At 43.4% G+C, this 16,675-nt stretch overlaps 1 protein-coding gene across 7 annotated transcripts in view; it reads right to left on the bottom strand.

Annotated features, from left to right (window-relative positions):
• Nucleotides 1–16,675, bottom strand: part of PAK1 (p21 (RAC1) activated kinase 1) — a 103,857-nt gene that overhangs the window by 35,293 nt on the left and 51,889 nt on the right. Inside the window, exon 2 of one of the 7 annotated variants that reach the window (XM_064720426.1) lies at nucleotides 14,401–14,479. The exons of 4 other annotated variants lie outside the window; for them this stretch is intronic. The gene's annotated coding sequence lies outside the window, so the exon portion shown is untranslated. Of the gene's footprint in view, nucleotides 1–4,009; nucleotides 4,123–4,533; nucleotides 4,620–14,400; nucleotides 14,480–16,675 lie in introns of those variants that run through there. 2 more of the 7 variants (XM_064720393.1, XM_064720403.1) reach the window with 2 other exon arrangements.

Here is a 16,675-nt window from a genome sequence, read left to right as displayed (position 1 = left end):
CACAGCCCTATGGCCACACAGCACCCAGCCAGCCTTCAAAGTCTTCTTTGGCCAAGCTACTGATCCTCAGAGCAACTGGCAAGCTTTGGACCCAGAGCACACTGCTCTCGCTGCTCTGGGGAACTAAGGCAGGCAAACACTGCCCACGGAAGTCACTCAGCAGCAATGTGCCAGATTTTGCCAAGAGCAGTTTCCCTGTTGCCTGCCAAGCCATGGCTGGCCTGCAGCTCCACCTTTGCTTCCATTGATTGATTCCCAGTTTCTTCACAGCTGCCCTTAAATGGGAGGGTTGGCAGTGTGGTATAGCCTGTAAGGCTTTGGGCAAGTCTTTACACACAGGGAACTTTGTAAAAGGTCTGCCCCTAGCCCCATTCTCCTTCCAATACAGCTATGCAAAGGAATATTAAATGACAGACTAGCATTTGGGGATTGATTTTAATGGTGGGACAGCTTTGGCATTTGGGAGGGGTGGGGGGCAATTATCTGTGCACTTGTCTGGGCGTGTCTTCACATGTGCCCTGTGCATGTCCCACCACTCACACTTCAGCCTCATGCCATTCTTGGGTATAAAACAGAACAGAACTAAGTGACAGCTGGGGTGCCAGCCATGAAGTGGTTGGTGCAAATGAATACTCTCCCTGCCTAAGCAGTGGAAAAAAGTCTAAGCTAAAACCCAACTGATAATTTTGGCAGCCACTGCTGCACATGTATCTTGTGAAACATGAAGATCCTGAGCTCTTCCTGATGGGCTTTGCACGTCACAGTGTCAGCGGCTGGAACCGAACTGGCACAACTAAACCATTTGAAACAACATAAGCAGCAGTGTCCCATAAGAGATGCATTCTCTGCTTTGATCTTATTTAACCACGAAAAAGCAAATTGCCAGGAAGGTGCTAGGAATACACTGCAAACAGGGAAGCAGAAGGAAAAGGAATGTTAGCAGCCCTCTGCCTGCCAAACAGACCACCCCAGGAGTGGCACCACATTTGCTGCTCTAACAGCCTGATTCACCCCCAACGGGGTTTGAATAAAGGTGCATCCAAAGATTCCCCCATCAGCCAGACTTCCTGGAGCTGCAGGCATGGCTGGGATGGAGACTGACTCACTTCTGGGTCCCTCTCCCACTGAGCAGAGAGGTCAGCATACCTGCTGTCAGAGGCACAAAACTAAGCAGGAGAAAGAGTAAAGTTAATGAAGTTGGGGAATGGATGCAACATCAGATCAAAATAGAGCAGTATGTGGCTCCAGGCTGGAGAAAAAGAAGTGAGAGGAAGAATAAAAAAAGCCCCAGATTACAGGCAGAGGCTGGTCTAGTGTTGGAAGAAAGAAAGAGAACATAAGGAAAAACCTCAAAAAAAATAGAGTATAAGAAAAATCTCTGGATGTCAAGAATCCTCCCCCTCAGTTCCACCAGTGTAACCCCCCAGGGACATCTGCTCTCAGTTTCTTCAATATAAGAAAGTTTTTCAAAATCCCTCAGTCAGAAAGGATAGCGCACAAGTGAATTACTGTTTTACCGCAGGGATAGAAACTGGTGGTACAAGCTCTTGTTTATCTTACATTATTCCCTGAAAGAGCAAGTAACTGCTGAGAAGTTACATAGTTTTACAACCAATATTGTTTCACACCTATTTGATAACTGCACCTTTGCTGTAGGCAAAGCCTATAGTACACCCTCTCATTTTCCTACCCTCACTCAGGTTCACAGACCTTTCTCTTCATCAAAGTCTTATGTTTGGAGTTACATGAGCTGTTTGGAGATGGGGGGGTAAGAGAAATCCCTTGATCCACAAAACTAAGAGACTGATTCCACAGAAGTTCCCCCCTGTAATAGCTGCACTAGAGGGTTCCCAAAAGCCTTGTGCCACTATATATTTAAGGGGGAAATCAAAAACCTGCTTAAATAAATCCTCCCACTGCAAGACAGAGGTCAAATGCAATATCATTATACTTTCAACTTCTATTGGCTTCAGAGTAGGCAGATGAAACCCTGTCCTGACAGAATTATACAGCCAAGGCAGAGCTGAGGGCCCAGAGCCAGGCCTAGTGGTTACAGAGGTAGCCATCTCCCTCACTGCAGCTCAGCTGGCTGTGCAAATTCTCTTCTTCCTAAAATAATCTCCTGCCAATTCACATGTAAGTAGGCTTTAAACAAACCCCCTCATGTAGGCACTGCCCGAATTCAGAGCACCAGGCAGTCGCTTCCCCAGCCGGCAGAACACCAGCGCTAGGCCACTGAAATGAGTCACTCAGCTCGGCACAAGCCATTCCATTCCAACAGGAATGCAAAGCATCGCTGCTCTGAGTTATTTCCTTCTTCACACCAGCACGACTCTGCCTTGAGAAATCCATCTTAGGTTTCCACGGAGTGATTAAGTGAACAGTGGAAGCAATGAAACAGCACATGAACTTTTCAACCAGAGTCAGATGGGGGAATACATTTTAGCTGCAGACACAATTATTCTCAACTACTATATATATTAAAATACCAGCACTCAAACCAAACTCCATAGACACCACTAGGGAAGGCATAGCTGTAATGTAGGACTATTGTTTCTGCAGACATTTGAGAGTACTGAAAGTTTGAGTTGTTTCAGCACACAGTAATAATGATAAGTTTTATTACATACTGCAATCTGTGACTGCTGTAGTCAAGTTATGGTTGCCTTCAATGCACCCCTGTCCCTTCCAATCAACTTTTGCAGGCCATTAGCCACATATCATTGCCCCAGACTCAACAGAGTCCAACAGCAAACCTGTCAAACTCTCCTTTTACACCTACTAAACACTTATGCAGACAGGAAGAAGACAGACGTAGGCAGATGGCGCAAGCAGAAGTAGTGAACAAGCAGGAGCTGTGAACAGAAAACAGCACCCACAGGTGCCAAGAGTGGCATCCAAGAGCTCGGGGTACATTCACAGATGCAAAGATCCATGCAGGTCTGCTGATCTTTGTTAAGATGATATAACACAAAAGACAATCACAGAATCATTAAGGTTGAAAAAGACGGTAAGATCATCACTCCAAGCATTAACTCAGCACCATGGTGTTAACCACTAAATGCCACTCTCAAGTGTCACATCTACATGCCTTGGAAATTGTGAAGTTTATTCCTAAACTACAGGCATAAACTGTAGTACAGGCACAGCCTCCTGAGACATTCACCTTGCAGAGTGGGACCCAAAAGTAGGTGGGACATTCTGACCCTACTCTAGCACACATACAAGCAGAAAGAAAGAGAGAACAAAGACCCTTTATGTATGTCATTTTTCCTTCCACTTAACTTGAGCACATAATTTCAAACCTGCTGCTCCATGCTGAACTCTAGTTTTCTATCAAGCTGCTTGTGTTCTCTTTGCATTCCTTAGCAAGACAGACATATGACTGATTGCTAAAACAGAAAGCAATTAAAAAGTCAGAAAGGCTGAAACCTACGCTGCAGTAGATGCCATACAGATAACTACATCCAATGCATACTAATTGCAGGAGTCAACATGAAAACTCATAAAAGAGACATCTATAATTCATGCAGTCTGGCAAGAGAGTAGCTGTAAGTTACTCACTACAACTTACAGAAGAATAAACTATATTAAACAAGACGGGGAGGAGGAAGATGCTCAGCAACTGCTCTTTCCTCTCTGGTTACTACCAGAAGGAAATCTCCCATTTTTCCAAGACACAAGTATTCTGTTGTTGGCAGGGTGAGGAAAGGGTGTCTTGCTCACAAACAAAAAAAAAGAGAGAGTCTTAACCTTTAATTGAGCTGATCCTTATCAGAACAAGTGTTTTACCTCTGCACCAGTATCCCTGCATCCTTCCACCCCATGGCTAGAAATTACTTGTGAGCACACACAGTTAACATCACCTCCTTCCCCCTCACACTGCCCTGGTGAGAAAGAGCACAGGCTGTGCCCTGCTCTGTTCAAACACATTGCAAGCAGCAGATTCCCTCCCTGTGTGTCACGCTTCCATGCAAATCCCAGCAGAAAAAGTAACATCAGAGTTTACCAGCTGGGTTTCCACACAGGATGAAGACAGTCATTCGTTTTTTATTACTGTACGTGGGACCAAGTCTCAAACACCAGTCTCACGCTGAAGGAAGGGCACCCCACGCCTTCCACCTGAAAAAGAGGCAAGAGGTGTCTTCTTCCTCCACCCAGCAGCAGATGGGACCAGGAACACATGCTGTCACAAAAAAGGCAGCTGCAACACACTCTGAGGGAGGAAAGACCGATCACCGCATTTAGAGGTGATTAAAAAACCCTCAGAAACCCTAGCATGGGGCTGTCTCCCCAACCAGTTACTGCACATCTGAGCTCTGTGTAAATGTGCCAATTAAACCAAAAAAACCTAGGACCAGCAAAGCACCAGCCCAGACCCTGCATTTACATGTAAACTACAACAAACACAAAACAAAAATAACAACAAACAAACAACACAAAACCCCCAACAGACTAAAGAACGGGCTTGCATAAAGTTCAAACAAATAATTACAAAACAGCAATGTTTACTGATGTCTTTTTAGAACTTACCTGTTAGATCCCTGCAGGTGCTGCCAACACCTAAAGATGCAGATGAAATTGCTAAACTAAATGAAAGAGTAATCTCTCAACATCAGTATACATGTAGAAGAGAATGCATCCACTGCTGCAGCACGAGTGGGTGGGTGGGTGTGAGGAGGGGGAAGAGAGACGCTCTCATGGCAGATGGCCAACTACCAGTTGCAGTCTTGCTCCACTGCAAGCATTATTTCCATAGTGCCAGACATAAAGGATGACTGACCACTTACAACTCAACAGGAAAAGCTGGACAGTCCCATGGCTTGGAATTTTAAAAGCTGAAAGTCTAGACAGTCCTTTTAAAAAAAGCCTTTCATTCAATCCCAGCAGTTTGGGCTAAATGCAAGGTGGGATTCCCTAGCCCAGATTTTGCAGGAGGATGTGGACATCCCTGTAGTGGGCAGGAGAGCTGCAAAATCTCTCCCTGGGCAGATATCCACGCTAATCCATCCTACCGCACAGATATGCTTCTAAAGAAGAACAGACTAATTATAACCACTCGATTCCTAGCAACAGAGTTCTCCTTTCATTCAAGTTAAGGAAGCTTCTTTCTGTTTTGTTAGAAAGAATCAAGGCCCAATGTTCACCATCTTCCCCAGTGTGGGCCCATGCATGACCACTGTGACAGTAACCCAGGCACACTGAGGGTTTTAGAAGCACTGAGGCAGGTCAAGCCCTTTTCACCGCATTAGGCTTGAATCCAAAACCACAGAGAGGCAATGCCAGCTTAAATTGCTGTGTTTAGACTTGGCTTCAGCTGTTGCACAAATAAATGGCTGTGTCAAACAATAACCACTTCACAATCAATGCCAGCTATGCCCAAGTACCTGGAACACGTGATGAACTCCCCTTAATTGTGCTCCAGTACTCAAACTTGGAGAACTGCAGAGATCAGCTTTGCCTGATCCCATCCCTGGGCAGCAGCCTCCTCATTTTCACTAAGCATTTACCCACTCCTAACAGTGCTTTTAAACAGCCCAAGAGAAATGGATTGCATCCATATTCAAGGAGGAAAAAAAAAAAATCCAAGCTGCAACAGAAAGAACCAAGAGTATAGTTTTTAAAAGTTCTCAGCCCACAAATCATCCTCCTTATTTCCTCATCTCCAGAAGTGCTGCCTCCCCTCCCCCTACATGCCTGAACAAGCAAGTTGGCTGTTGCAGATGTCAGGACAGGCTCCCTTTTCCAGCACAGCACAGAGCAGCCTTGGCTCTGGTTCTGCTTTTGCTCACAGGAGGGCAGGGCTTCAATCGCACAAGTCAAAGTAGTCGCTGGAGTCAGAGCTTGCTAAGCAGGGTGGGAAAAATAAAGGCCTCTTATTTTAAAGCATATCCAAAACCCATATAAGCAGGTTTCCTGGAGGAAATCTGTGCTCCAGAGGAAATGACTAGAAGCAGCAAAAAGAGAATATATTAATGCACACAGTTAAAACCACCCCCACTACTCCTGCCTAAGTTAGTTGGCTCAGAGTCCTAACTACACATTAGCAGCAACAGCAACTGAGAGCAGCTGAATCATTAATCATTATTCCATTCAAAAGTTTCCAATGCAGGAAGATGGACATGGGGCACGGGGCTCAGAATTAAGCCCTGCTCTCTCCTAATGTGGAATAATTCCCAGTACAATGTATTCACACTTTAAATACATGTTAGCACTTGCAAAAACTTCACCTTTTTAAATCCAGAGATCTGTCACTTAGCAATGGGGGTGGGGGTAAGAAACATATAAGAAAACGAGAACATTTTCAGATCAAGTCAACGACATCCCACGGGCACAGAGGACACTGCAATGCAGTGGTTAGCAAAAAGCCACAGGACATAAATAGATGAAAGTTTACATTAACCTGTAAAAGCTGAGTTTTTTCTGAGGCGAAGAAACGCTGAGACACAGAGACCTGCAAGGAGGAAACCAATGTTCTTAAGAGCAAAACTCATTCAGCTCTTTTGCTGCTGGGAAAGTAAAGAGCAAGAAGACAACCCAATTATTGTTAGTGAATGAAACCACCCAAGACCCTCAATTAGACTGAGGGGAAAATGCCACAACAGTTCAGTGCTAATTGGAAATGCAAACATTTATCATCAGAGTAGTTCTTGCTCCTGTGTATAGCTCCATTGTGTTCATTGCAGCTAATGACAGTAGGAAGCCCAGTGCTCCATAGTATTTATGTAACGACTGGCAAAGCTGTCACATTCCCCTAATTGCTAGCCAGGATTTTCATACTGGCAGTAGATTTCAATTAAATAAAATCACAAAGATTGGTTCAGTTTCATGTTGCTTTGTTAAAAGTTTTGGTTCTTCAAAGCTGGGAAAAGAGGGGAGAATGAATAGCTCTCCAAAGACAGGATAAGCTCTGCATCAAATATGAGGTTTTTTGTAGACAGACTGAATTTAGAGACAAGCACCATCAAATATCCAGTGCTGCAAAAGCTAATTTAATATCAGTGAAGACAAGCAATTTGAGAACTGCACATAAATCTGCTTCAGGTTTACAATGATTACTCCTTCCAGTGCAATACATGAAATGCTCTATGAGCAGTTCACTTATAAGGGAAAATGAAAAAGCCTAAGGTGGTTTGCAGTTTCTCCCCTAATTAAACTGTCACAGTGGTTTTCTTTGCTGCAAGAACACCACCTCTGTGTTTATAATTATATGCTATCTAGCAAAACTCCCTATTCCACCTACTTGATGATTCTAGAACATACAGGAGGAACCATAGTGGCAAGGTCTCACATCCCTAGACTTCCTTACTTGTACCAAATGCACTGCAGAGCATTAACTAGTCCATTAAGAATCATCATCGTTTAATTTAATGAGCAGCAGTTTGTTTTTAGGAAGCACCATCAAGCCTTTTATCACATCATTTACTCAGATTCCAATCATAGTTACTGTATGTCAGTAGAGAAAAGAAAGCTGTATAGGACTGGCACAAAGGAACTGCTGTTTCTGCAATATATTACAACCAAGTCTGCATTAGCGCTCAGTTAAATAAAGCCCATGAGCCAAGTGAACTATTTTTACTCCACTGAACAAAAGGAAATATAACAACATCATTTATTACAGTGGCAGGCCCATTTTAAAGCACTATGTAATTAGGAGTAGGAGTTAATTGCAAGGCTAGATATAGCAGGCAAGGTTTTCCTCAACATATTTGAGCAAAGATCTGTGCTTTTCTGGGGCACAGATCTTCTTACCCTCTGCTCTTGCTACAGTTAGTGACCCAAGCAGCTTTCAGCAGGATGCATGGATCTTCACTGCTACCTATTTAAAATTCTCTTTTTCTCAAGAAGCAGCAACACTGCAGCCATAAAACCCAACCCAGAGGAGACTGACTGAGCTCCCATTCACAGCCCTGTCAGCATCTGAAGCAAGTGACTTGCTAATTTCCATCCAATTCCCAGTGGACAAGCATCTACATCATACAATTAGCGACAATATGAACTGCACATTCAGCAGAATTGGGATTTCACTGATGGATGGACTACGATGGATTGCCAGTATGCATGTTTTATTCATCTCAAGACTGCTTTGTCAGGTTATAGCTTGTCCTTTGTGTAGTTAAAATGATAAAAATCTTTTTATGGCCACTACTGGGCAGACAAGAATCTCTCTATAGACAATGTTGTACCTTTGCTAAGGGGTGGATAAAACTCAACCAATTTCCAAAATGAAGACAACAACCAAAGACAGATGCTCTAGGAAGTTGTATGAGTTAAGGCATTTTGTTCAGTACAGTATTCCCTCCCACTGCTTTAAGTAATCTTGTCAAGTCCTACAGTTACTTGCTCCTAAAACCACCGGCATAAGAATTAGGAGAGCACAGCATGCAGCAAGTCCACGTACAGTTTTCTGATCATTCTCCCCTAATTTCAGCAATTAAGAGTCAAGAATGTTTGCAGCAGGCTGTCATAGAGATATGGTACCTACCCACAACCCAAAGCTCTCTCAGTGCTTTGGCCACACAAACCCAGCACCCACCTCGGGTTACCTGACCACGCTCCCTCTTCCTATCCAAGGCAAGAGAGTACAAAAGGATACTTTAAATTCTGTAACTAGCACACCATAATTTCACCTCTCACCTCTACAGTAACAGCTCTGTTTGCTACAAAACCTCAAGATAGAAACAGGGTAGTCAGTTTTGGAAACAGCTATTGCACAGCTCTCAAGAAATCCCAGCTTTGGTCCCTGAGCACACCCAGGAGCAATGCATGGGGATGCACTTCCCAAACCATTTTTTCCCCCTTCACTTTATGCCATTTACACTTGTCTCAAGGCAAGCGCTGCCTTCCTCTTTACTAACAATTCATACTCATATTGTGGCACAGCCTGCATTAACTCCATCTTTCCTGTTTTATTCTCATTGCAGAGGGATTCAGTGAAATAAAATACATTTGCTGGGGGAAAGGAGAGCCTTCAAATCAATGCACAACACAGCTTAAGTGAACTATCTCCTTTGCAAGGATGAGGTTGCATCTTCCACTCTTTCCCGTTGTTTTTTTTGGCCCAAGTTTTCAAGGAATCATAGAAAAGACTTGGTTTGGAAGGGCCCTTAAAAATCAACTAAGTCCAGCCCATGTGCAGCAATTCCTCCCAGCAGATCAAGTTGTTTAGGGCCACATCAAACTTTTTGTTCCATTCCTGGTTATTCCTGTACTGCTGCTATTTGCAGGTGGTCATTCACAGCCTCCCAACATATACATGTTTGGCTGCTTTTATTTTTAAGAAAAATCTCTTCAGGCTGGAAATAACTCTTGTCTTCCTGTGAACACTCTTCAATGTGCATCTAGTTTTATCTGAGGTGCTTAAATATTCTACATTGACAAAAGTTTTGTCAGTCTCTGCTACTCTATTAAAATGTTATAAAACAGACATCTAAACTTGTGGCCTTCTACTTTGTAAGGTCCATTTTAGCTTTGAAGTAAGAAGTTGGATTTGAGCCTAATATATATTCTTCAAACTTACAGCATGATTTGAATTTATATGCCACACAGGTGAAACTTCCCCAAAGGATTTCAATTCGTAAAGATAATTAAAAGTCTGCAAAAAGGTAATGCTTTATTTCTGACAAAAAATAACCAATATATCTTAAATAGAAGTAGTCAAATCCCAAATCATGACTTTTTAAAATGGGCTCTCAAAAAGCAGTCCTAAGCAAATAAGCCTGTAATTCTGCCATTTTAGTATCTTGTGTTGTCAGCAGACAGCTTCCATCTTAGATCTGAGATGATGAATTGTCCCCAACCCCTGGTCCACTGGCTCCCAACCTTTTCTTCCCCATGGAGCATCTGGACTCTGGGTATTTCCCTGAAGATTCATTAACTGCTTCTTCCTCAAAGGCTGAGATTATTGGCATTTTTCTCAGACTACATTTCTAACCATTTAAAAGACCTGTCAGGACAAATACAATAGAAATAAATACAGACTGAAAAATAACAATTCATCAGTCTCTCTGTCAAGACATCACAGGTAGAGGGGAGACCTAAGTTTCGGCTAATGCCTTTAAAGACCATTTTCTATATTGCATGTCTGTAAATCATTTACATAGCATTCCACATCCTCTTTTAATGCCAGTATCCCAAGGGAGAAGGTGGATTAGAATATTGATACCTTTAATTTAGGAGGCAATTAGACCAACAGCAACAAATCAGAGCTGTATGTATGCTCAAAACAAACTAGTTAGAACTCTATTTAATTAAAAGTCAGTAAAATAATCCCATTATGCCAAGAATTGCTTTAGGCATGGTTCCAATCCAGCACATCTTTTTCTTTAGTATTTTAGTTCCACACAGAGAAAGTGATTGAAGTAACACTGTAGACTACCAGAATGGTCCTTTCTGTACAGCAAATTCCTCTTCCAGTGAGACAGCTTGGGAAGATACAGAAATAAATGTTCCAATGTCAGTCACCCACTTGGTAAGCCACTTAATAAAAGAAACAAAAAGAAACCTGCTAAAATAAAAGCAGCTACATCTCAGGCCACTGTGACCAGCAGGTAGAAGGCGGCAATTCTCCATTTTGCTCCACTCTGGTGAGACCCTGCCTGGAGTCTGCATCCCATTCTGGGGACCTCAGTGTTAGAGGGACCTGCTGGAACAGAACTGGAAGAGACCAGAAAGATGCTCAGTTCTGCTATGCAGACAGGCTCAGAGATGTGGGATTGTCCAGCCTGGAAAAGGGAAGGCTCCACAGAGATTTTAGAGCACCTTCCAGTACCTGAAGGGGCTACAATAGAGCTGGAGAGGGACTTTGCACCAGGCCATGGAGTTACAGGACAAGGGGGAACGGCCATAAGACATAGAGCAGGTTTAGATTAGATACTAGGAAGAAATTCTTTCCAGTGATGGTGCTGAGGCACTGAAACAGGCTGCCCAAGAAGCTGTGGATATCACATCCTTGGAAGTCTTCAAGGCCAGGTTGGATGGGGCTTTGAGCAACCTGGCACGGTAGAGGGCAGTCCCCAAGGCAAGGGGCTGAAACTGTATGATCATTGGGGTTCCTTCCAACAGGAACCATTCTAGGAGTCTGTGAAATCCAGTTTCCCCAGTCTCCATCCCACTACCTGAAAACTCACCTCAAAGGGCACCTAATTCCTCATATATCCCCCTTTTGCCTCCTTTGTCAAAAAGTAACATGCACCTCTGCTACAGATGCACAATTTACATGGTCTTGTTTTTAAAAAACAGGGAAAATAAATATTTCCCATAGTATCTTTCATTTCTGGATTTGCTCTTACATGGTCTGTGGGGTCCTGCTGCATAACAAGCATTTTATCCACAGCAAAGACCAGCAGCACAGCTGCCAGAGCCAGTCACCTCTCTGCATCACTGAACTGGGGAAGGGGGCAGAAGGAGCAGGGCAGAGGTCTGTCCCACAGAAGAGAGTGTGGATGTATAAACATGTATATCCACACACACATTGATGTGTGCGTGTGTGTATGTAACTTGCACCACCCCAGTTAACTCACTTATTTTGTTTACTCCCAGACAGTGAGTATGCATCATGTGATATGACCATTTATAAAACATAGTTATCCTCAAGTGACAAAGTACTAAAAAGAAAAACATTTGTGGAAAGTTATAAAGTACCACAGACTGCTCTAAAAAAATAATATAATTTGGTATTGTGCATTGCCCAGTTATTTCTGTAAGCATTCATACACTGGATCTTGTTTTCATTAATTGGAATCTATATTAAATTATAAAATAAATAAACTTATTCCCCAGAGGCATGTAAACAAGGCTGTTGCCCAGATCCACGTTGCCCTAATGCACATCAACCACTAGTACCCACAGTACTGAAATATACTTGGGAATTAAATGAGAGGGGAAAAAAAACAAAACCAAGACACTTCTTGAGGCCATTTCCTCTTCCAAGACACTTGTGGGAGGGAGGGCCCAGGAGCTTAGCAAAGGTTAACCTCACCTATTCCCTCCAGACTTGTGCTGAAGAAAGGAGAGATTCAAGGCCTTGCAATTCCAGAAATAGAAAACTTCCTCTGCAGACATTTTATTCTACCAGATCAACACACAGCAGACAGTGGTGAGTCCCCAGACATCATCTTCACCACTCCTTATCCTGCAGAGCCTTCCAGTCTGCCAAACTCAACCTTTCAATGCCTCTGCCTTCTTGGGAAGTAGAGATGTTGTCAACAGACAACAATAATAAAGTTCCTGAACCACCTGGACTATTGTCACATTATTTATTTTTAGCATTTGAGTGTGGAAGCCCAAGGAACTGATGAGTAGAACCAGGTTTTGCTCATCTTGGTGTTTTGTACTAAGACTAAACTTCATGCAAAGTCCTCTTGCCTCTCCAAATATCACTGGGAAATAAGGTAGGATGGTTTTGGGGTCTTGAATGTGTCCATGATTATGAAGAATGGGGGGAGATTTTCCTTATTACAGGCTTTCCACAGCCTTAAACTTTGAGAAACTCTGCCTGAAGAGACAAAAGCACACTTGCTGCCAGGACAGAGGGGTAGCCCCAGAGCAGTCTCCATGAATGCGTAACAGAGGTGGGCAAAAGACCCTTACACTCCAAAACAAAATCATTACAAAGCAGCAAGGTCTTAGACCTGAGGAATTCTAACAGGACACAGTCAGGAAGCCAGAGGATGTTGGCTTTGCATGCCTGCAGGATTAAGCACAGCCATCCAACACCATGCCATGGTCCTGCAGATCAGGATCCCCACTGGGCTGCAGCCTGGAGGTCACTAGAGCCAAAGCCCATCCCACCTACACATACAAACCCAGCATGGAATGCTGCATCACAAGTCCACAGGACCATATGGTGAGAGCACATCTGAAGGTGCAATCAGGCAGCCCTGAGAGTAGCAAACTGGCAGAATAGGTAATATTTGCTCTGAACCTTTTCTGTATCATCAGTGCTTGTGCTAATTACACTAACCAACAGCAACAGTCACTCTGATGGGAGGGCTGAACAGAAGTGACACAGCTGTCAAATCCATTCAGAGAACTAAAGCCTTAAAAGTTCGTCCTTTTAGGGGCAGAACAGAATCCATACAGCAAGATGCAGAGGATTGCAGCTTTTTTAGGGCAGAAAGTTTCAGAGAGCAAGTACAGCTGACGCAGACATTAAAAAACCAAGTGTTTGCCTGTTTCTCAGGGGGATTTAAACAGCAGGTGAGTGGGGCTGGTCTGTGGGACGTGACCCTTTCTTATTTCAGCTATTTAGATGCAAATTGCTCCCCCTCCCTCCCCCTCTCAACACCATCTGTTAGCCCAGAGGTTTAGATGGTGCCTAGGATGTAGGTTTTGGGGGAGGGGGATATAGATAAAGCACTGAGAGAATTTCGGTTGATGCCTCTATTTCCTCTAGGGCACAGTTTGGGAGAGAAAAAGAAAAATCACTTTGCAATCTTATAAAATAGCACTGGGATTTTTCTCTCATTCTACTGCACATTTTTTACTGACCCCATGGATTTCCTGCCCTAGAAAGCATTCCTTGTCCAGCTTTTGGCCAACAAGCCACATTATATAGTGACATTTATAGTAGGTTGCTATGGTGTTAGCAAAGGGCAAGAGCTGGTATTGCATGAACTATCAGAGATTCAAGGAATGAAAGTCCTAAATAATAATAATGAAGTCCTTTACTACAAGGCACAGCATTTAATGTTCTGTTAGTGCTAGTGAAGCTGCCTCATCCCTGTCTGACTTTCCCAAGTGAACAGCAATGTACTTTCTAGAACTGTTGAGAGATTTGATTCATTACATACTTCACCCAGGGCTCTGAATTCTTTATAAAGGAAAGATTATGGGTGGCAGCAGAAAGTCAATTTTCAGGAAGTTTGAGGATGACACAGTATTGGAAATGGTGGCTAATAGACCAGGCAGGCCACTCAGAGGCATGTGGACAGGCTGCAGAAATGGGCCAACACCAACCTTTGCAGTTCAACAAAGGAAAATGCAAAGCCCTGCTGCTCAGGAGCACACACGGGGAGCCAACAGGCAGACAGGAAGCAGAAAAAGCAGAGAAAGGCCTGAGATTCCTGGTGGACATCAAGTTGGCCATGAGCCTCCAATCCACATTTGTAGCAAAGAAGTTCAACAGCATGTGGGCTGCATTAGGAAAAACAACTTCCAGTAGGTCAAGAGAGGGGATCCTTCCCCTCTTCTGAGGGCTGGTGAGACAAATCTGGAGTGCTGGGACAAGTCCTTCCCTCCCCAGTATAACAGAGACAAGGACACAATGCTGAGAGTCTAGCAAAGGTTCGCAAAGACTATTAAGGGACTGGAGTATCTGGCATGTAAAGAGAGGCTGAAGGAGCTGGGATACTTCAGCCTGCAGAAGAAAAAGTTCAGGGGGGTCTTATCAATAAATACCTGATGGAGATGTAAAGAAGATGAAACCAGGCTCCTCTTGGTGGTATCCAGCAACAGGACAAGAGTCAGTGGGCACAAACTGAAATACAGGAAATTCCATTTAAATGGAAGGACAAACCCCACAACAAAACCGCACTTTTTTTCTGGGTGGGGATGAGGGAAGATGGACACAAAACCACAGAACTCAGAAAACCACAAGTGGCTGAGGAAGATAATGGGAATTTCTATCCTTGGGCATGCTCAGAACCCCACTGGACATGCCACTGAGCTGTTTCAGCTGCCACTATATTAGATGGGGAATTGGACTGGACTATCCACACAGAGGTTCCTCCCAATCTACAATTCTGCAGTTACAAGCCACACAAACTGACAGGGAGGCTTCAAAGGAGAGAGAAACACAACATCAATCAGACTACTTGTCTGAAACATGTTTTTACTCCTCACTACCCAAGGCCCCAGTTTAGTGATTAAGACAAATTAGAAGTGGTTGTGACAACCTTGAGCAGAAAACCAGCAGAAGAGCTGGGATCAGTACCATAACACCCTCATTATGAATTTTAGTGTGTGGAGTACAGCTCCAGTACCTGGGAGATGCCAGCTCTTGTCCCAGTTCCCACAGACCTCACTTGTGATCTTGGAGGCACAAGAGAGGGAGAAAGCCCAAGTACTTCTTGTCTGCTCTGTCCTCCTCCTATCAGTCAATCAAGTCTTTAAAGGAAAGGCAATTCAGGTAGCTAGAGAGCACACAGCATGAGATGAAGCCCTTCCAGCTGCTTCTGCAGTTTCAGTCAGCACTAGAAACATATATCCAGGAAGAGAAAAAAAGGAAAAAGAGAGCTGTGTACACAATCCTGAGGGGGAACTCAGAGGTAAAGGGGGGCATGGAGGGATTTGAAAATGCTTCTTCCTCCTTGGAGTCCCAGTGATGGGACAGAAAAGCCCTCCTGGGCTTGAAATATGAATAGCCAGTGACCACCTAAGGGGAAATGGGCAAGAAAAATAATACAGTGTGGGCTTCAGAGCCTCAGTCACAACTGAGCAAGTTCTTGGGGTACCTTTACATAACATTTGAGGCTGGTATCAGTTGGGTTCAATCAGACTTGAATTTTGATGCTCCGCTGAGATGTAGGAAAGAAGCTCTTCAACTGGGCAAACCTTCTGCCAGCCAAGGTTTGCACAGCAACATTTTCTGGAGGGATTTGGGCCTTTTTCTTTTCTTACTGTTTGAATATTGTTTGATTTTCTTAAGTGTTGCCAACACAAACACAGCATCTTCCCTCTTTCTTGCATAGAGAGACAAAGCCAGAACAACTTATGATCTCAACCACCTGGTGAGTCAGGAACTTCAGGTACCTACTTTCAGACTCTTGACTTCTAAAATACATTTAATTCAATTTTGCTGGAAAGCAATATACTGACAAAAGTTGCAGGGTTTTCAAAGAAACATTCTCCTAAAAAAATAAAAATCAGTTATCTGAGCAAACAATTTCAATAAATTTATGCTGGCAATTAGAAAGAATTTTAATTTTTCAATTTAAAATACATGGGGCTATATTTTCTTCATTTATAAAAAGCAGAGTTTTCAGAACATCAGTGCTTCCCCTACAGGCACTGCTCTACATCACCAGCTAATTTCTGTTTCCAGATCTCTGGCATTTCACCAGCACTACTGAGAATCTACAGAACAGTTACTGGAAATGTTTTTGGTTAACCAACTTCTTGTTCACAAATCTCAGCACATGTACAAACTTTAAGGGCTGCAATCCTGCAGTTTGATCTCTAGTACAAGACAGAGGCATCAAGTCTCAGTCTCCTTGATTTTTAAAGGACAGAAAGGTCATCTGTAATAGCTGAGGGGTACTTGGCCTTAATGCCAGCAAGCCACCCACTGAAAACAGTGGGAGTTCAGCCCAAATTAGGATTTCAGGATTTATCCCTGTAACACTTCCCACACAGTACTACCTGATAGCTTCTGAAAACTGGCAAAATGTGAGGGACATGCCAACACCATCCCAGATGAGGTTTCCAAGGGTGTGTTTTGTAACAATTGAATTCAACCAACACCAGTCTGCATATGCACATATTCTCAAAACTCCGAGGGGGTTTAGCATGCGGATTTTAAAAGCACAGTGGCTAAAAACACCTCTCTGATAGCTATTCAATGCCAAATAAACCACACTTTAAAACAGCTCGAACCACAAAGCAGTTGCAACCAGGGTATTATTTAACTTGTGCAATAATACCCCCACTTTCAGATGCTTTTCTAGAACTTTTT

Source organism: Zonotrichia leucophrys, chromosome 1 (assembly GCF_028769735.1).
Source record: "Zonotrichia leucophrys gambelii isolate GWCS_2022_RI chromosome 1, RI_Zleu_2.0, whole genome shotgun sequence".
Lineage (NCBI taxonomy): Eukaryota > Metazoa > Chordata > Aves > Passeriformes > Passerellidae > Zonotrichia > Zonotrichia leucophrys.
This window is presented reverse-complemented; position numbering and strand designations above follow the sequence as displayed.